Source organism: Alosa alosa, chromosome 22, assembly GCF_017589495.1.
Source record: "Alosa alosa isolate M-15738 ecotype Scorff River chromosome 22, AALO_Geno_1.1, whole genome shotgun sequence".
NCBI classification, from domain to species: domain Eukaryota; kingdom Metazoa; phylum Chordata; class Actinopteri; order Clupeiformes; family Clupeidae; genus Alosa; species Alosa alosa.
The window spans coordinates 9048704-9070598 of NC_063210.1; positions in this window are offsets into that span (position 1 = coordinate 9048704).

Below are 21895 nucleotides of genomic sequence, written 5' to 3' on the forward strand. Positions count from 1 at the left end.
TGAAACCGGAAGGTTACTTAACGTAACTGTGGTTCTCTGAGAATATGAGTGAGGTATCTCACTATGGGAAGCGCCCTCTGGCGTGACCAACCACGGAAGCACCTATTGCACCACGTCTGTCTATAGACAGACCAATTGCAGCCCAGAGGCGGAGCCCCTACGTCACCCCTTTATAACCGGCTGCGCAACCCTCTTCACTCATTCTCTGGCATGCTTTCTCCCGTGCAGTAATGCAAAACGGGCGTATTGGTGAGATACCTCACTCATATGGACCAGAGAACCACAGTTACGTTAAGTAACCTTCCGTTCTCTGTCGAACATTCGTTCGGTATCTCACTATGGGAAGATATAGACAACTCCCGTATTGCATGCCTTCCGAAGCAAATAAGTTTGATATGATGAGCTCTGAGGGTTCATTTTACTCGTCTGCGGTCCCCACACTAAGCACTGTATGCGCCAGAGTCGGTGCCGTTACATCCAGCCTATAATAACGAATAAATGTGTCGGGGTTTGTCCAGCAGCCCGCTGCACATACGTCTTGAACAGAAATACCTCGGAAAAATGCCCAAGAAGTGCCCATGCCCCGAGTAGAATGTGCTCTAAGTTGCTCGGGAGGCTGAACGCCCCTGGCTTCATACGCCAACGTAATTGCGTTAACTAGCCAGTGAGAGACATGTTGCGTAGATATGGGTTTCCCTGTGTGGGGAGGCGCCCATGAGACAAAAAGCTGGTCACTTTTCCTAATATTTCTCGTTCTGTCTACGTACATCTTTAGTGCACGGACAGGGCACAAGCAATGCAGCCTCTGCTCCTCTGACGAGGAGAAAGGAGGAGGGTGAAAGGATCGTAACTCTATGGCCTTGCCAACATATTTCGAAACGATTACCTTTGGAATGAAAGTGGGATTCAGTCTCAACGTTACCGCTGTCAGATCCTCGTTAAACTTCATACACATCGGGTGAATCGAAAGTGCATGCAGTTCGCTCACTCTCTTTGCTGAGACCAAAGCCAAAAGCAAAGTCGTCTTCAGCGTGAGGTGTTTCATATCGATGCTACCCAAAGGCTCGAAAGGGGCTTCTGACAGAGCTTTCAGGACCATGGGCAGGTCCCAAGATGGCATTGTAGGCTTCGGTGGCGGACGTAAACGCCGTACACCTTTCATGAACTGCTTAACCAGTGGATGGCAACCCACAGAGAGTTTGCCGAACCCCACATGACAAGCAGATATAGCGGCCAAATAAACTTTAATAGTCGTGAAGGCTTTTCCTTTTGTCTAAAAGTCCTTGCAAAAAACAACAACACATCAGTAACTGAGCACTGGAAAGGGATGGCCTCCCTGTCCACACACCAATTTTCAAACACACGCCATTTACGGTCGTAAAGTGTTCGCGTCGATGGGGCTCTGGCATTTTGAATAGTTGCAATGACCTCGGGAGGAAGACCGGCAGCATTCAGGTTTAACCGCTGACGGGCCAAACCCAGAGTGCCAGGCGATCTGGCCTGGGATGTAGAATTTGTCCCTGGGCCTGAGATAGTAAGTCTCTGCGGAGAGGAAGAGGCCAGGGTTCTCCGGCTAGCATCTGGCTGATCTCCGCTAACCACAACCTCCCGGGCCAATTTGGGGCTATTAACAGGAGAGATAGTCCGTGCTCTCTTACTCTGGCGAGTGTCGGAGAAATTAGGCTTAGTGGTGGGAATGCGTAGAGGAGCGCATTCGGCCACGGTTGTGTCAGTGCATCCACACCCAGCGGTGCATCTGCGTCTTTGAGAGAAAAGAACAGTGGGCATTGAGCGTTTTCGTGCGAGGCGAAGAGATCTACGGTAGCCTTGCCGTATCTCTCCCAGATCTGATTGACAACTTGGGGATGGAGTCTCCATTCTCCGTAAAGGGGATTTCCCCTTGAGAGAAGGTCTGCCCCAGTGTTCATGATTCCTGGAACGTGCGTTGCTCGTAGCGAGCTGATCCGGGTGCTGCTCCAAAGAATCAGTCTGCGCGCAAGCTTGTGAAGTTGAAGGGAGCGAGTCCCTCCCTGGCGATTGATATAAGCCACTGACGGTTGTATTGTCCGTCCTGATTAGGACATGGCAACCGTGCAGGTATTGGAGAAAATGTTCCAGCGCTAGGAACACTGCCAACAGTTCGAGAAAATTTATGTGTTTGTCTCGAAGCCATGCTGGCCAGGTCCCGTTGGCAGATCTGCCCTCGTGGACTGCACCCCATCCCGTGAGGGATGCATCCGTCGTGACTACCTTTCTCTCGTACACAACTCCCAGGGGAGAGCCTGTTCTGAGTGTCTGTGGGTTTTTCCACCAGTTGAGTGCTGTGAGGCACACTGGTGATATTTTCACTATGCGTCTGAGATGTCTCCGGGGACATAATCGCAGGGACGCTACCCACCTTTGAAATTCCCTCATTCTCAGGAGGGCGAACGGGATCACGGCCGTTGATGAGGCCATCAGTCCCAGTAAACGGAGGCATGTTCTGAAAGAAACTGTTTTGTTCCTGCGGAACAGGGAGAGGCATTGGTGAAACGCTTTGATTCGCTCCTCGGACAGCGTCGCGCGAAAAGAAAGAGAGTCGATCTGAACGCCCAGATATTCTATTGTCTGAGAGGGAGATAGATGACTCTTGGTGTGATTGATGTTGAAGCCCAAGCTCGATAGATGGCCTATGAGCGCTGCAGTGTGAAGCTGCGCCTGTTCGCGCGTTGCAGCGCAAAGGAGATAGTCGTCCAGGAAAGCAGATATTCTGAGACCCGACTGTCTGAGGGGAATCAGTGCTGCTTCTATAACTTTGGTAAATGTGCGGGGGGCTAGACTTAACCCGTAGGGGACTGAGAGGTATTCGTAAACCCTGCCCTGAAAAGCAAATCTCAGGTATTTTCTGTGCGGGCTGAACACACCAATATGCAGATATGCGTCGCGAAGATCGCATGTAGTGAACCAGTCCCCGGGATGTATTGAACGAAACAGAGTGCTGTACGTGAGCATTCTGAACGTGAATTTTCTGAAGTGTTTGTTCAAAACTCTTAAGTCTAGAATCGGCCGTAGCCCCCCGCCTTTCTTTGTTACAAAAAGTAGCGGGAGAAAAACCCTTTCTGGCTTTCTTGTATTGGAACTCTTCTGATCGCCCCTTTGCTCAATAAGGAGTTTATTTCCGACTCCAGAACATGAGCTGCTTCTCCGATTGCAACTGACGCTATTACCCCATTGAATTTGGGGGGTCTCATAGCGAAAGACAGTCTTAGGCCCCTTAGTACTGTCGAGAAAACCCACTGATTTACCCCGCACGCCTGCCAGTTCGCTGCTCTTGCAGTGAGTGATTCTGACATGTTTGTTATTGGCGGTGCGTGAGCAACCTCTTGTGGACAGAGGGTGGAATGACCGTCCCCTGTTCGAACTGTTGTATTTTTTCTTATTTTGGTTTTCTCTGCTGAATAAAGCTGCGCCCTCGGCTTTATGCCTGGATGCGTCAGCGTAAACTTTATTTTTCTGTGTGTGGGGGAACACCATGTTTGGGGGCATAGTGTATTTGGAGAACTGTGGTACAAAGACACTGGTTTCTCTCGCCAGCTTGTCCGTACTGTAGATTGGGAAAAGCAATCGTAATGGAGCGATTTGGGGAACAGAGCTCCTTCTGAACCATGGGCTGGAGGACGAACGATGCCCATCACACGGCGAACAGAGGGGACGAACGTCACCTGCCGTTTCGTTCTCTTCGGAGAGGGAGGACGGCAAGATGAAAGGCCCGAGGGGAGAACATTCCAGGTAGCCCGTGGTGCTGGCTGTCTCTCCCAGTATGATACACGCATTCTAATTTTTTCGCCTCTTTTTGTTGCCCGGAGGGTAAGAGGCGCGTTGTTTTGCGGCGGTGGCTGCAAATGATGGCCTATTTCCCTGTCTGTAGGTCGAGGCTCTCGGTTGCTGCCCAGCTGGAGGGTTTTCCGTCTGCCTACGGGATTCCGCCTGCTGGGGCCTCTGCATACGAAAGGTCGACCGGTATTGATAGCCCTGCAACTGAGGCGGGGCTCTCTGTTGAGCAGCGGCAAACATAGGTCGCGTCGCAGGCTTTCAGGGTAAACACACATCAAAAGCTTCGCCCTCCTTTTTTCTGTGTGTCGCATCTCTTTCGCATGCTTTCAATAGCCGGTCCGAAGAGTTCTTTGGTGTCGACGGGGGCTTGAGATAAGAGATCTTCTCCCTGTCGCTCAGGCTAGACAGGTTAAGCCATAGGGACCTCTCGCCCGCGACCGCGAAGCCCATTGCACGGCCGCAGCTTGATCCGCGATAATGCAAATCTCTTCCCAGATCGCCGGATTTGCGACGCCGGCATCTAGTTGTCTCCCCATCTCCTCCAACAGTTCTGCTTGATAGGCAGTGAGGAGGGATGTGGTGTTCAGGGCCCTTACAGCCAAAGCACAGGACTTGTAAATGTTTTGGTACATGGAGGAGGTGAAGCGCTCCATTTTACCAGGGAGTGTGAGCCCCGATGCAGTAAGCGTCGCCTTTGGGTTTAAGTGACGACGCTACAGAGGGCTCGACCATGGGCGGGCTGGATAGCACAAGTTCTTCCATGCCACTGATATCTAGCATGGCGAATCCCTTGACGGGTACACGGTGAGAAAAGGGTTTGTCCCAGTAGCGTGTGACCTCTTTTAGGCACGCAGGTAAAACTGGCAGCAGATGTTTGGCAGGAGGCAGGCGCGAGGGAAACCTCTTGCCACCATAGAGATCCCTTTCCGCCCCAGGGGCTCCTGGGGAAGCTGGCCATTCCACTCCTAGCTTAGCTGCGGCCCGCTTACAAATTTCAACGAAGGCAAAATCCGTCGAAGTTTGCGGTTCGCCACCCTGAGAGCTAGCTGGGCGGGAGGTTTCAGTACGGAGAAAGGCTTCCTCCTCTTGGTCATCGCGGAGGATGTTGGAGATCATGTCTTCATCGTCCTCCTCATCTACGTCGGTTGCAGCTGCACCGGCATCCTCCAGCAGGTGGTCCTCGATTGCCAGAGGTGGCTGCGCACTAAGAGGTTCCATCTCCATAAACTCGCCCCAGTCTCGAATTGGAGGCTGTTGGGTGGTTTTTCCAACATTTTCTCCCGCTTGGGAGTGGGCATTAAGAGGAGGGTCGCCCTTTGAGGTAGCTGCAACACGGAGGCGACGTTCCAGAATTTTCGTGGACATGCCGCGGCAGTGGTCGCAACTGTTTGGATCTGCCAGTGATGCCTGGGCATGTTTAGTGCCCATGCACACGATGCACATAGCATGCGGATCCCTTCCTGAAATCATGGCTCCGCAGGCGGCGAGGCAAGGGCATGATGTAACATCCTTAGCCTGTTCCGCCATTCCACTGGTGGAGGCAGCCATATCTACCGAGCACCGTAATGATTTTTCTCGGTTCAAAATTATTTTTTTTTTTTTCTGCTCGCCTTAACGCGCAAGTCCAGCAACAAAGCTGACTAGTAGGTGCTAATGAAAGCGCTCATCATGGACAGCAGTCCCAAGTAGATGCTGAGGAAGGACAGAGAATGAGTGAAGAGGGTTGCGCAGCCCGGTTATAAAGGGGTGACGTAGGGGCTCCGCCTCTGGGCTGCAATTGGTCTGTCTATAGACAGACGTGGTGCAATAGGTGCTTCCGTGGTTGGTCACGCCAGAGGGCGCTTCCCATAGTGAGATACCGAACGAATGTTCGACAGAGAAACTTCTTAATTAAACGTGATTTACAAAGACATAGTAAAACACTGAAAGTTAATATTTTGTCACTAGCAACCTACATCTATCCTCTGTCAAATACAGTTGCATTTACAGCTCTGAACAAAACCGTTCAAGAGTTATTTAAGGAGAAGTTGAACGTGTGTTTTGTTTCATTCGTCCCTCCTGGCTGGGACGAATGAAACAGCATGGGGGACGAATGAAACATACAGCTTAAATTATGTAAACTTTCCACAATTTCAATATTTGACAACATATCATGTATGGTACTTCCAGTATGTGTTATTTTAGATAGATTGCTGCTGGGCTATATGTCTTGGTGACTTTCACATTGCATGTTTGTTTGTATTGGATGCAAAACAGCCTATTGCTGAATGTCTATGGAGGGACGAATGTCCTCCCGACCAGGCAACCCCATTCTAAGTAAATGCACACATATTCCCTCACGGGATCAAAAGAGTAGGCCTATATACTTATATACATATCTGTGTTTATAGCCTCCTATGCAGGTGAGACATGGAAAAGCAGTTTTAGAAAAATGAGTTCCATGTTAACCTATGGAGAATGACGGCCTGTGGGTCATGAAGGGCAGTTATTTGGATGTGCTGTGGCCTTACCCACGTAAAACAAAGTGAAATAACATGTTGTAGCCTACTATAGAAACATTATATCATTGGAAACATGTATTATTCTAGCTATAGTGCATGGTATAACCGCGAGATACAGCGCTTAACGATGACGGCAATGAGTTAACAGAAGACGCAATCTATCTGAATATCTGCAATCTAGCAATCTATCTGAAATAACACCTATTTGAAGTAGGCCTATTATTCATGCCACATATTGTGTGTTAGTGTAGGCTACATAGCTTAAACTGCATGCTATGTTTAAACTGTATTTCGAGTTTAATGTCGGCATGTCGAGATTAAAGTCGACATGACATTTCAACTTTATTCTCGAAATGTTGAGTTTAAAGTCGACATGTCGAATTTAATCTCGCCATGGCAAAAATATTTTTTTTCTTCATGTGTGGCCCTAATACTCCATCGTAAAGCACTGACCTTCAATTCTTCATTTAATTTTTCCTTTTTGTCAAAGCTGTATGTTCAGGTAAATTCAACTTTGACAGCTATAGCGGTCATCAGTTACCTTATCAGTTGTTATGGCCAGAAAATAAAAGGCGCACTGTCTTTTCCTATTTTTTTATTGGCAAACAACATGGTAAAAGCATGCTACAATCACCAGTCTTATTATACGATTCACAAGGCCACTTATTATTCATGCAAGTAAATCACATTGCAAGAAGACTTTCTGAAGTAAGAAAACATATTTCTATTGCAGTCACTGTGAGAGGATCCAGACCAGCTAATAGGTTTCAGTAATCTCTGAATTGCTTTGTTTGGCTGCAAAATTAAAGACAATTAAAGACTAGCAATGACATACAATACAGTTGACAATGTATCAGCCTGTGTATCCATCTCACCATTGTCATTAGTGGCACATTGTTACTCTCTCAATTCAATTAACGCGGTTCAATTTGGCAAACGATCTTTGTGTGTGGCATTTGTCTGAGCCTAACAATTACACAGCACCATCAAGCCATAAAACATTTGCTGTCAACAACAACAGCAACAACAACAAACTGAAAAGCCGCCCCCAAAATAATTAGACGTATTTAGCAAACAACGGTCGATCTCCCACGTTGCATAATGACATTAGTTCCCCTCTGTCTGCATCGCACTGCAGGCGGGCATGCCCAAGGGTAGGGCAGAACCTGGCATCGTCAAATGCTCATGTCCCAAGATATTTACTGACAATAAACAAACCACAGCAGCAAGAAGTTTCTCTATTAATTAATCGTTTACACAATGTGATGTGACAGGGGCTGGTGGAGGCGGGGGTGGTGGTGGGAGAGGGGGTTGGTGGGTTGAGGGAGGCAGTGGGTGCAGGGGTGGGGGGTTGCTGAGGTACGTGCAGGCGCACACACACGCACACACACACATACACACACACAGACACACACAGAGCAGTGTGACTCCTGAGCGGCTTGTTTCCTGTGGAGGCTGAGAAAGGCACTTAAAGAGGAAGAGTCAGGGCGCATGAGGATCACACGGCCTCACCAGTGCCCAGAGACTGCACAGCTCATGAGCCAGGCAGAGAAATAAATAAATAAAAACACATTAAGACATTTTAAATACCCACAACTCGTTTTCTCCGCCCACCACCCCTCCAGTGAAGGCACCACAAAAAAAAAGCATGTGGCACGTGCAGAAATGACAAGCCATTATGAGATGTCGTTTTGTATGTGTGTACGTGAGTGAGTGTGTTTTCTTGTTTGTGTGAGTGTGTGGGTGTACTATGTACTGCCCTTTTATGTGTTTTTTTGTGAGTGTGTGTGTGCGTTTGCAGCCTATGTGTATGTATGTGTGTAAGTGTATATTTTCTTGTGTGTGTGTGTGTGTACGTGTCACCCCTGTATGTGTGTGTTTTCTTGTGCGTGTGTGTGTGTGTGTATGCCACCAGTGTTTGTGTGTAAGAAGGATTTTTCTTGTGCATGTGTGTACTTTCTGCCTGTGTGTATGTATGTGTGTGTGTGTGAGAGTTGTGTGTGTGTGTGCTTTTTCTTGGTTGTGCATGTTGTTTACGCTGGGAATGAGTGTTGTTTTGCGGCACTCTAATGCCTACAATAAGATAATAGATAGCAGTGCTGACAGCTGCAGCTGGCTTAGTCGAAGTTGAAAGAAAAAAAAAATCTGGGTTACAGAAAACTGTAGCAAGGTTTCGGCTTCAAAGGTGCACTTCTCAAAACAGGGAAATATGATAACCCAGTCTTTATTTTTCAGCAATATTTTGTTCTGCTCAGGACACAGCGAGTTGTAAAGATTGTTTATTTATGCGGACAGTTAGTTTTTCAGTACAGGTAGAACGATGGGTAGCATTTTAGATGCAGTAAAATATTTTTGGATATTGATACATGATTCATAATGCCTCTTCATCAACTTGATAAAATTACACTTTTTCTTGATCGCTTTAATGCTTGTGTCAACTCTTACATCACATTTTCAAAACAATTAAATTAAATTAAATTAAATTAAATTAAATAATTTGCAAAAGATTACTTTTGCTGTGCTAAGAAGGTGACGATCAAGATCAAGTGGATTCCAGTTTCATTAACCGCATCTAAGCAATCGAGAAAAACTATAATGAATAATGCTTTCGATTGCACAGTTGCTAAAACACATTTTTTGAAACCTGCCACCCTTTTCTCAAAACTATAAACACAAATCCCAGATCTCAAACTACATTCCCAAATCCTTTGCCAACCTCTGCAAAACTGAACAATCGCCCTAAAACAGTTGTACCTGTCTTCAGTTGTACCCTGTCTTCAGATCATCTCACAAAGCAATCAACATGAAAACACTACTGAGCAGTCATTAGACATTACACATGTCTAATACACATCACAAAATGGAAAACACAGTGTTCAGGGCAGCTCATATAGCTCCAAGAGAAATTTTCATTGTTTTTCAATACAGTAAATGCATTTTGCATCTAAAAAACAAAACAAAACAAAGCAAAAAGATTTAATAACACTTTATTATGACTGCCGCTTATGACTGCTATATAGGGATCATATAGGGATTGTCAAAGTTTTTTTTTTTTTTCCCCCGCCATCTACTTCCTGAATTTTTGGTCAACGATACCGACACGAACCACCGGGCATTATGAAATTTGGTGGGTATGTAGCCCCACTAGACTTTTACGGAAAAATTTCGTGATTTGCACCCCCCCGGTAAAAAATGAAAATGCAGTATTATTCTGCTTTAATCGCCCCTATCTTCAGTTAAGATGTTCAGAACTGCACCAAATTTTATGTGTATGATTGACCTGGCAATCATCATCATCATGGCTGCATTTCCAGTACTGGCGATAAGTAGTCGTTTGTCCTTATTGATATTATAAGATTAACGTACCTGCAGTAAAAACCAAGCATGTCCGATAAACATTCTCGGATTTATTTCGGCTTCAAGAAGAAATGGGAATTACATTTCATGTGAACATCGTCCTATCCTTATTAGACGTTCTCTGCGGTAAACTACAGTCCTTGTAGGAAGCGTCCATTGTTTTTCCAACCCACTTTTAACTTCCAACAAAATTACGTCTCACTGCAACGATGAGCCATCTAGTGGACAAACGACTACTTATCGCCAGTACTGGAAATGCAGCCATGATGATGATGATTGCCAGGTCAATCATACACATAAAATTTGGTGCAGTTTTGAACATCTTAACTGAAGATAGGGCGATTAAAAGCAGAATGATATTGCATTTTCATTTTTACCGGCGGGGTGCAAATCACAAATGAGTGATTATTGGCCAGGTTGATGTGGGCCCTTAGAGACCAACATACCATAAAATATTCTTCATCCTCAGTGCCACGGTTCAGGTAGTTATTTAGGAAAAACTGCTTTTTTAAAAGTCGGGGCCCAGCACGGGGGAGGGCCCCCGGACGAAAACGAAATTTTTCCGTAAAAGTCTAGTGGGGCTACATACCCACCAAATTTCATGTGCACCGGTGTTTCGTTGTCCCGGTATCGTTGACCAAAAATTCAGGGAAGTAGATGACGGGGAAAAAAAAATCAAAATTTTCCATTCTGTCCATTGGTGATATGAAACTGCACTGTTCAGCAACCTGTTTACACACAGGTTGTATTGGTTGTGTCACATCATTTGAAAGAAGTGTGATCAGTTTTGAGTAGTTGTGTTTAACATATGACATCTGCACTCTATTTGATTCAAGAAATGTGTTCAGCCAACTGAGAATTTGGTTCAGAGAATGGAGTTTAGTGTTTAAGTAATTGTGAACAACTGTAAATACAGTCTCATGTTTTTATTGTATGGACTGGCCATTTTTTTACATTTTGACCCAAGATTTAAGGAAATGTCTTCTGGCTCACCCACATCTGTGTGAGATCCAACAGATTTTCCATGTTGGTTCATGTAGGTCACACTTATTTCAAGAGGCTATTCTTAGTGTGACCATATGGTTAGATGTTCGTGGAATTTTCGGCCCAGCTGCAGATGGGTCCTTGGGTGTCTGGAAGCAGCAGCCTACCATCTGGACCCAAAGCAGGCCTCGCACCCACTGGGTTTCTCAAACCGAATGCGGAAGCTCGACTGTTCTCAGAACAGTTATGATGATGTCCTTAGAATAATCGACTGTCTCTGAGAGCTGTGAAAAGGAAGTAAAAATGTACACAAGAACAGATGCTCCACTGTTCTCTGAGCAGTTATGAAACTAATCTAAAATACTCATAATTGACAGAGGGTTTGCATACACTGTTCCTATGTAACACACTAACACAGCTGAATTGAAGTGTTCCCTTGCTGAAATGTATGGAGTCAGTTGCATCATCTAATACCCACTCTCTCTCCAGAAGGGATTCCCTTTGCCTCTTTCATGAGATGCAGAATCCAGACAATTGGCTGCAGAACAGCTCTGAGGCAATCATATCAATGTACACTTAAATTAAATAACATGAAAACACCAAAAGAGACTCATCTCAGCCTAAACACTTCCCCCTCTCCTCTTTACGTACGGTATATTTATATATTTTCTTTCCCTCAGCCCGCACTCATCTACTTCAAAGATGCACGCATTTGGCCCCAGCTGTGGCGCAACTGGCTGGGGCACCTGCACCGTATGCCGGCGACCCGGGTTCGATTCCCGCCCCGTGGTCCTTTCCGGATCCCACCCCGACTCTCTCTCCCACTCACTTCCTGTCGTTCTCCACTGTCCTATCTGATTAAAGGCATAAAAAGCCCAAAAATATCCTTAAAAAAAAAAAAAAAAGATGCACGCGTCCCATTCCTCCTGACGGGCAGCATATGTGCTCCTTCCCAGTGCGAGGGGCCGCTCGAGAGGCTGCCTGATGGAGAGGAGTCCTTTGGGTGCTTCAGTCATGGCTGCAGCTGTGTGAGAGGACACACAGACACACACAAATAAACACAGACACACACACTCACAAACAAACACACACATGTATACACCAGTACACACACTCACACACATACAAACACACGGTTGTGCACACGTCGCATAGAGGCGCAGCTAGGGGGACCTAATGAGGATAGTAATCAGCCATTCATTAACTCATCTGCCACGCTGAGCCAAGACGCGCGGTGCCGTGCGCCACACGGAAGCCTCATCGGCACTCGCATCCTCCCCAGGCTCCACTCTCCTCTCTGGCGCTTTCATGTCTGGGAAGAAGAGGCAGACAAATAAAGCTCCCTTTCAAGCCCCAGCATCTCTCTCTTTCTCTCTCCCTCCTCTCTCTCTCTCGCTCCCTCTGCTTGTGTCTATGTTGTCTTCATTATTAATAGGTGTTCCAGTAACACGATTCACGGTTTGTCCATGGAGGGTTTTTTTGTCCTTTGTGGAGAAGACTTGAAAGTGATGACTTTTAGTGACTTCATTCTTCTATTAGCTCAACTCAAGTGTTACAGACAGGAAAGTCTCAGTAAAGAATTGTTCTCTGATTCCCAATCAGTTGGCTGTGTGGAATCACTGCTGTTGTAGAGGGTTTTGGAAGATATCCCATTCATCAAGATCTTAAAAGAAATGTGCATTATAATTTCTCTTCAGGGAAAAGATGCCAGGTTTACTTACTGTTACATTGTGGTCTCACCCTTCTGTGAACCTAAAATTAACATTAAATGCTGATCCATTTAACTTGCACTGACATTGGTTAAGTTTAGCTGTACACCACAATGAACGTAGTAAATGGGAGCTGGCCCAAATTCCATCTGATGCTGGATGCTCAGATAATCCGGACTAATACACCTATCCTTTGAGAAGGGGCTTTGAATGATAAGATTAGGTTTTAGGCCAAGCCAGGACAAATCTCACCACAAGACCTAATCGGGGCAAATTGACATTATATTACGGCGTTACACTGACAAAAAGTCATCTGTCGAGCAGCTGCCAAAGTTCCCTGCCAAAATGACATAACGGAGTGATAATTGAGGGGTGAGAGCTCCACAGACACTCAAATCTGTTAAACTGGGTGGGTCGGAGACATGCCAAAACACAAGATCGCGCCCATGTCCTAATTAGACGTATCTTTGCCGGGAACCTAATTCCATTAAAGAGCATCTTCTTCTCGAGGCGAGCACACGTCTTCGACAATGAGGCCAGCGCGATGTGATGGCGCTTAGTGGCACAATAGCGGGACGCTCAAAGAGATAAGCTTGACCCGCAGGCCAGTGTAAACCTCATATCTGTCGGGGGCGGGAGAGAGAGCTGTGCGAAGCGGAATCAGCGTCAGCGGGCGAGTTACTGACTCTGACGTTTGAGAACTCGTGAGAACAGTCTCTCGAGTCCGATCAGTGGTTCTCGCAGGTTACTTGGGTGAGTGATGAGAGCGAGGGCGACAGAGAACGTCTGGTCATCTTTCACACTCACGGGTCACCAGTGTCAGACTTCACACATTTCTTAAAGGTGAGGCACCATACAATGGAATCGGCGAAACGTGCCATTCTTTGATGTTCCCCGTGCCTTTGAGAAGCGCAGGCTGGACTGTAGAATTTACGTCTCTCAAGAGAGTGTGGAACATTCAGAGATTAATTCTTGAATCTGAGGTTTTAAAAGATGTTAATACCCTGCCAGCTTTGACAGATATATATGCACAATAATAGCTGGTATTAAACGTCTCAAGAGATTTTTACGGGTCTACATATTCCATAAGTACATGCAGAGAGGGGGTCATGTCACTACGTGAGTGGAGCCAATATCAAAACTGCCAAGGCATAATCTCCCATGGTGCAGACATCCTTGGTCTTACATTTACTTTTAGATGAGGGGTCAGATGAGTTCAGCTTTTACTGGTTGGGGATCAGCTCCAGGCAAATGTTAAATAGGGCATCAGCAAATAACCATATCTGACGGCCATCCCTTGCAATGCTTCCCCTATTATCTCTCCCTCTCCTAAAAGTATACATCCCTCTCTTTCTCACACTTTCACTCTCTGTCTGTCTTTCCCTTCTGCTTTATCCACACCTCTCCCTATCTGCTTGTCTTACACACACACACACACACACACACGTAAAAGTGCTCTCTCTCTCTTCTCCCTCTTCCTGCCCCTCCTTGTCTCTAATATAACCTCTGCAGCTACCGTGATGACACCCTGGCAATGGTCACATCCCACATCTGCTGCCGTCCAATCATGTCATCTAATCAGGACCATGATCCCTGTGCCTCAGGAGCCTTGGCCCCAACAGAGCGCAATTGGTATGAATTCACTTTTCCCTTTCATTTTCCCCCCTCTTTTTTGTCCAGAGTCCTCTCCTATGTTTTTGCGCCAAGCAAATCATCCGTGTAATGCAATGTCCACTGGCGTGTTAAAAGCATTTTGTTGCACCCCCCGATCTATGCTGGCCAGGGCAAGAGCTGAACCGTCTCACTCTCTCAACCCCCCACACCCACCCCCGATATGCCGGGCTGGGCTCCTGTTATTTTTAGGGGGCAGGGGGAATAGCAGGCCAGCTGAAGCAGTGACACGTGTCACAGAAAGGTCTCTGATGAGCTTAACTTACTGTTTCACTGCAGCCTCTGGCTCTTGCTGCTCCCATACGCAGTTCTGTGACTATCGTGTGTGTGTGTGTCTATGTCTGTGTGTGTGTGTGTCTGTGCATATACAGTATATGGCTTTGTGTGTGCATGCCTGTGTGTGTGTGTGTGTGAGTCTGTGTGTGAGATTTTGTGTGTGCGTTTATATGGCTTTTGGTGCGCATGCCTGTGTGTGTGTGAGCATGTGTGTGTGTGTGTGTGTGTGTTGGCAAAGTTTTACATTAGAGGCAGGATATCTCTCTATCACAAATATATCAAAATGAGGATAAATAGAGAGATAAAATCAGATATTCCCTGTAGTGGAGCAAAATAGATTCAAAAACCTGCCTCCCAAAAATCACATCAAAAATCAAAAGAGGGCCACATGGTGCAGGAGGGCTTTTAAAATTCTCTTTTACCAAGATTGTTCAAAACTCCAGCGAGTGTTGGATCTCCTCTGCGGAGGAGATCTTCAAACGAGGGAAGAGTTAGAGCTGCACCTGCTTGGAGGGCATGTCCCATTGGCTCACAGGCATAAGCTCAGGGGATGCGATTGGTTGAGACGATGAAGTTCGAGCCCTGCCTCTCGCCTCTATGGTGTGCGGAAAGGGGTCTTCCACTAAGGATGTGTAACGAAGGATGGGATAGATGCGGTAAACTCATTGGCTGATTGGCAGTGTGGGAGAGTTTCCCTGTTGTGTGATGCGGTAATGGGTGCCAGCTGTCAGGGCTTTGTGCTCCGAGCTGAGCCAAGCCTGTGCCAGCCACGGGCTGCTTTCATTCCACACCGTACACTGTCTTTAGATTAATTTGGGCTTTCTCTCTCTCTCTCTCTCTCTCTCTCTCCATCCTTCTCTGTCTCTATTTCTCTCTCTTCTTTTTGTCAGTCACTGAACTGAAAGATGTGACAAAAGCAGAGAGAGGGAGAGCAAGCGCAAGAGAACAGAGAGAGAGAGGGAGAAAGGGGGTTGTTCAAAGGTCTGTCTCAGCATAGAGGCGCATCTCAGTGCATTTTGTAGGCGATTACAAATTTAGCTTTCCTCCGGCTGCTGGTGGCTGAGGCGTGCTGTTTGTTTAAACTTGGGCAGTGCTCTAAACGAGTCATTTTCACACAGGCAACCGTCCAGCCCCGCGTCGGTCGGATGGGAGACAAGGGCTGCGAATGAGAGATGCGAACTGTCATTGTCCGGCAGTGTAAGGGGGAGGTGGGGGCGACACACAGAAACAACGGCATTTGGGGTGTGTCTGTGTGTGTTAGCAAACAACACTGAGGGGGTTTGGCAGACCCTTTGCAAGACTCATGCCCCAGCTCAGACTCTTTAAAATGCAGCATCTCTCCTCTCCTCTCTTTCCTCTCTTCCTCATTGCTCTCTCTCTTTCTCTCTCCTCTCCTCTCTTTCCTCTCTTCCTCATTGCTCTCTCTCTTTCTCTCTCCTCTCTTCCTCATTGCTCTCTCTCTTTCTCTCTCCTTCTCCTCTTTCCCAGAGGACACCAAGGGCCCTTTTGCGCTGTCACGTCTTACGTAAGTCTTGAGCTGTTTTTCCCCAAACATGTCAGCGAAGAGGCAAAGATAGTGAGGCCTGCGTGTGGCTCCGGGCAGGACCATATGGTGCTCTGTCTCTCTCTCTCTCTCTCTCTCTCTCTGTCTTCCTTTCTTTCTCTCTCTCTCTCCTACACTCTTTCTTGTTCTCTCCCCCCTCTGCGCTCGCGCTCCCTGCACACTGCGGCCCTTGAGCCTCCAACCTTCAGCCTTGTCCCTCCCGATGAGAGCTGATGCCCAGTGCCTGACAGGCGCACAGCTACTTAATACTCGAGCCTGACAGGCCATCAACAGTGGGCAGAAAGCAACAGCCATGGTGGTGGTGGTGGTAGGTAGAGGAAGAGGAGGAAGAGGAAGAGGTGGTGGGTGGCCTTTGTTTTAATGCCGTAGGTGGGCGTTTGTAAAGTACCCAGCGCATGACAGATTGATTGCCTGTAAAGCACTGCCTGTGCGCCCACATCGAGAGACGGATATAAACTGAGAGAAAAAGAGAGAGAGAGCGAGAGAGAGAGAGAGAGGGAGGGAGGGAGACAGAGAAAGAGAGGAAAAGAGGACATGATCACTTGAGGGTGGATGCCAAATGAGAGCAACAAAGAGATCAAGAGGAAGGTGGAGAGGAAGAGAGGGAGAGAGAGAGAGAGAGAGAGAGAGGGGAGAGGGAGAAAATGGTAGAGGCAGGAGGAAATAAGATCAGGTGACAGAAATCTGACAGAAGACAGAAGTCTTGATGGAACACAAAGAGGGAAATGGGGAGAAGACATGCATATGCACATGTATATTTCATACATATTATTATATAACACAACATATACATTATGTAGGACATTACTATAATGAGGTTGCATTCCGTGGAGTTTGGTCATGCATACCTGTCTGTTAGATACTGAAATGCAGCGGTGTGCCCAAGGTCCAGAGTTCATGATGGATTAGCATCTCCAGAGACAAGAAAATGTGAGAAACTGCGGTTGCCAGGTTGATGGATAGAAACGGAGAGAGAAAGCGTGCCAGCGTGGGTTAGTTAGTGAGGGTGCAGTGTATGAGAGAAAGACAGACTCAGAAAGGGAAACAGCACGGTTGCCAGGTTGATGGATTGAGCGAAGAAGGGAGCGAGACAGAGAAGGGGAATGAAAAGAGAGTGGGTTAGTTTGTTATGGTGAAGGAGAGAAATGAAGGGAGGGAAACAGTGTGGTTTCTAAGTTGATGGATTGAGAGAGGAAGGAGGGGAGAAATACACAGGGAATAGGAGAGAGCGAGTTAGTTTGAGAGTAAAGTTGGATCTGGTGTTGGATGTGGAGAACAAGTGGTTGCCAGGTGGACAGGCTGAAATGTGAAAGTGAAATTGAAATTGAAAAGATTTTTTATTATGTTTAGACTGGAGAAGGAATAGAGAGAGAGACAGAAAGAACTGAAGGAAGAAAGAAAGAAAGACAGAAAGAAAGAAAAAGACAGAGAGAAATTGAGACATGTAGGTCAGTGTCTGGATTTCGTCTGTTCGAGTCTCTGAACAGGGTGTTTCACAGGTGTAACGAGAGTGATGGTAACCCACCTGTTCAGAGACCCGACATCTCCTGTCTGTGCTCCCAAACACAATCCCATCCCAGTGCATTTCAATTATTCATCTTGCATTTCCTTTGTTATAGCACTGCTCATGTTGCAGAATTTATAATTTCTTATGGAATAACCTGTTTTCCCTTACATCATCTATTTCCCTCTTCAAAAGCAGAGGGCAGCCTCTAGGTGCCCACTTCACAGGTAAAAGTTCTACTTCCAGTCAGGCATTCCTTGAACAATGCACAATTTAAAAGCAGCGCATCCATTGGAGTAATCCCTCTATTTTCAGCTGATATGTGTTTCTTACCGCACTTAATAATTCAACACTGCTCTGCAACCCAATTGCAATCAGACGTGGAGCAGCAAAAACTGCAGTGTTTTTCTCTGAGGTACAGTAATGAAAGTCTGTAGACGATCGCTCAATATAATTACAGCTCATTCAACCCAGATAGGCTCTCATAAGATCGGTTGACTCACAGCATTAAAGCAACATCAGAGGAGATGAAGCATCGTAGGACTAAAGCTGGAGCTGAAAGGTTGAGATACTCATCAGGCACTGTATTCAACTTTAATGACTTTGTATATATAAACCAGGAGTTAAATACACCTATAAAAACATATTGCCCACAGTAACTGCAATCAGAGGTTCCGCAAAAGTTATATTTGGACCTACTTTATCTAGGGCTATATTACAGTAAGATGAAGGGTGTAGTCCCCCTATACAATAGACATAATAAGGTCAGTCAAGAGACAGGGCCTATGCTGGTTGGTTCTTACATCCATGCTCTCTATATGCCCCGACACTTCCTTGTTAAGGAGTTGTACTAGTAAACCACACGCCATGCAGTTGCGCAATGAGTTTCTCAATATCCCACTTCTTTCACCAGCACCCCCTGTTTTCATCTGCTTGGGTGGGGCCACAGTGCAGACTATGAGCTAGCCACAGTGCAGACTATGTCTGCATAAATCTGCCTTTAAACAACGGCAACAGCTTGAACAGATCTAGTCCACCAAGACTTCATACTACCACAAATAAAGCCTAACATATCCAGAGAGTTTCCTGATTGAAACTCAGGAAACTCTCTGGATATGTTAGGCTTTATTTGCTGCATTGCACTGCATTACCTCTGTTTTCTCTTGAAGGCCTTTGTTTTCTACACTGCATTACCTCTGTTTTCTCTTGAAGGCCTTTGTTGACATCTCAAACTTATCCAGCTGTCAATTCATCCCCTTGTTTACAGCGAGCAGACGGGGCCTTAACTGGGAAAGCAATCATTAGTGAAATAAGCCCAACAAAGCGCATGAGCTGTGCCTTGTGGTTCATTTTTAGTGCTGGAGCTTTGAGGCTCTCATTTAGAAAGATAGAGATGTCAAACGCTAGCGGAGGATTCTCGCAGGAACGGTAGGAGAAAAAAAGGAGGCTCAGAGAGAGAAAAGCAGCACCCTGGCTAAAGAGTTCACCCCGAGTTTGGAGGGGGGCGACATAAAAGGCTAAAACGTCCTTGTTCTAAGTTTGTGTAAAGTGCAGAAAAAGAAGTGCTCATATTCCACACTTGACCTAATTTTGCAGCTCCACGGGAAAAACTTGGTGCTGGCTGAGATTGTGTATTCTGTTTGTTGTCATGGGTACAGCAGTTACAGTGTACAGCTGGGTTTTGTCAGGCCGAATGAAAATTACATGGAGACTAGTAGGCTAACTTATGTACAATGATCAATAAATAACATGCTAGTACAAGCAAAATTAATTCATCTTTAGCCATTGTATTCTGCTGTGAGGGGCTAATTAACTTATTAAGAATGAGAGCCCTTCCCGAGAGGGAGAAAAAGCCTGTTAGCATGATAAGCCTATAATCTCTTTAAAACACAGTGTCTACAAAGCTCTGGAGAACTTGTACGGAATATAATAGCTGCAGTGATATGACTGCAGAGTTCATGCATTTAAAGGTTGTAGAGGAGAACTGATGACTTGACCTTTCTAAGCCTATATGCATAGTACAAAGGCTAATATTTGGGCCGTACAATTCCTCGAACCATTGAAAATGGTCTTTCAATTTCCTTTAACCAGTCAGAATAGTCATGTACATGTAGCTCTTTAAAAGTACAACAGGCCAATTTAATAGGAAAAAGCCTGAATTATCTAAAGGATAAATAGCCTTGTCTCTGCTAGACCACAATAGTAGCCTATATCTGCGGGCTTAGTTTTGAAATAATAAAGAGTGTAGACCAAATTTTTCTCTGTACTGCCAGTTGGTGAGCTGTTGGGAGTGTTTTAGGTTAGGGGTGGGCTGGGAACAGAAGCCAGCCTGGGAAATGACATTAGTTCAGGACCTAAGATCAGGGCAGCCTGGGCAGAGGTGGGCAGAGGTGGTGTGGGTGCAGGAGGGTTTGATGGGCACTTGCATAAGATGCTCTTTGAGGTTCAGCAGCACTGCTGCACCTGTTTAGTATTCTGTCCTGCTCCTTCAAACAGCTTCCTCCATTATTTCAATTTCTGCAACTTCTGTTTCATCTGTGCTCATGAACATGATTGTTTTTACATCATTACCCTCCTCACCAGTACCATCAACAACAGTAACAATAAGCTACTTCCAAAGTAATATGTACACCATACCTATGCTAACAGTAAAGATATTGTGGTTAATATAAGCCTCACTTTAGGCATACCAATTGCTTGCCATACGTAGCACAACAGTATACTAACTGACGACACTGCATGTCTTCAAGAAAACTCACATTGAGAGGAGGCACTGACAGGAAATGCACTGTATTTCCTCAGCAAAAAGTCTACAGTTGTGGAGGCTACAGTCAGTCTACAACACGGGGTCGGTCATTGTGAATTTATCATTAAGAGTGGGATGCTGGACTGCACCTGTTTTGCCAATCTCCTAAACATCAACCACCAGGAACAGAAACTCGAAGAAAAGGTTAAAGATTCTGTATTGTTCACACAAGGAATGTCTGTATTGTTTCACACATTTCCTCACTTCCTTTTCAGTCTTTCCATCTGGCCAAAATATGTACCAAATGTAAGACGATATTATTATATCATCTTACATTTGGTACATAAAAATGTATCAAAGTTCCACTGAGTAGTTGCCAGCAGGTACTCTACTTCCTTAAGTGTCTTCATGCAAGCGGTTTTTATGGATTTGGAAATGGAAATGGATTTTTCCAATGGTCAATCCTTGCCTAGTTTAGGTGATGACAAAGAGGGGACATTTGAGCAGTATGGCTGCTAGGAGGGAAGTTGGGAGGGATTCTGCATTTTGATCTTTTATTATGCATTCTATTCATGGAATCACGGAAAAACGAGCATAAGTTAGGAAGGGAATTATTAGGGAGGAAAGGAGGTCAAAGCGCATTTTCGCACTGAAAGGTTCTGGTGCTTAACATTTCTGCATACTCAAATCCACCAGTGAGGATACCCCTGCACAGTTTCAGCAAGGTCTCTCGCTCTCAAAAGTGTTTGAAAGACCTTTAGCTAATAATGCACTTGTGTGCCCAAGGAGATTAACTAGAAAACTAAGATGAACTGTGCAATGTGCATGATTGCCACTTTTAAACAGCCACCAAAAATGTGGTATTAGTCTATTTAGACCAGCTGCAGATAGGGGGTCGTCCTGCAAACAGCTGGAATGCTGTGTGAAAATTTAGCAAGCTGAGCAAAGGTTGTATTGAGGGAGTCAGATAGAAAGCAATTCTTTAAGTCTCAAGGGTTTCACCTTGATGTCTAAACAGTCTCCTGGCAGAGAGTCTTTTAATAGTAGTGAAAAGTTTCAATAGCTGAAGGATATTCATTTGAAGGATTTTTGTTTTATTGTATTGTATTATTGTATTTTTTGTTTTATTGTATTTTATTTTCTCAGTACATGAATCACTTTAGAGACTGTTAGCTCTTTTGGTGTTTTACTGGACAGGTTGTAATTTGCAATTAGCTCCATCATTAAAGTATATACCATCAAACAGCAGTGGCCCTCTAAAAAAGTCTATAGATTAGTGTTACCCTTATACTAAACTGCTGAGCTAAAGCCCATTGGTATGCTGGACCTCTCTCCCTGGTGCATGAGCACACTACCCCTTCTGAAGAAACTTTGAAGGGTTCGCTAATATTAATCTACCAAGTGAGAGGATGTCAAACCAATCAAATCTATGATTTACTGTGGCCTGAGGGGTGTATGTCAGGGCTTATGCCATCATAAGTAGGCTACTAACACAAGACCACTGAGGGCTAGAAAACTCCTGACAAATAGGCTCTTGACTGGAATTGGAGTAGAACATCTTTCACTTCATCTTATGGATGGGTTTCATTTGGGGAACACTGGGCATTCTAGTATTCCCCTTTTTCGAGTGTTGTTACAAAGTAGAATTGTCAGCACTCTGCCAGCCTTCTTAGCACTCTTCCCCGCTGTCTTTCTGAGGTTGATTTCCACATACTGTAGCTCATAAATATCTACTGTAGGCAGGGGTGCCCCGGGGGGGGGGGTTAGAGC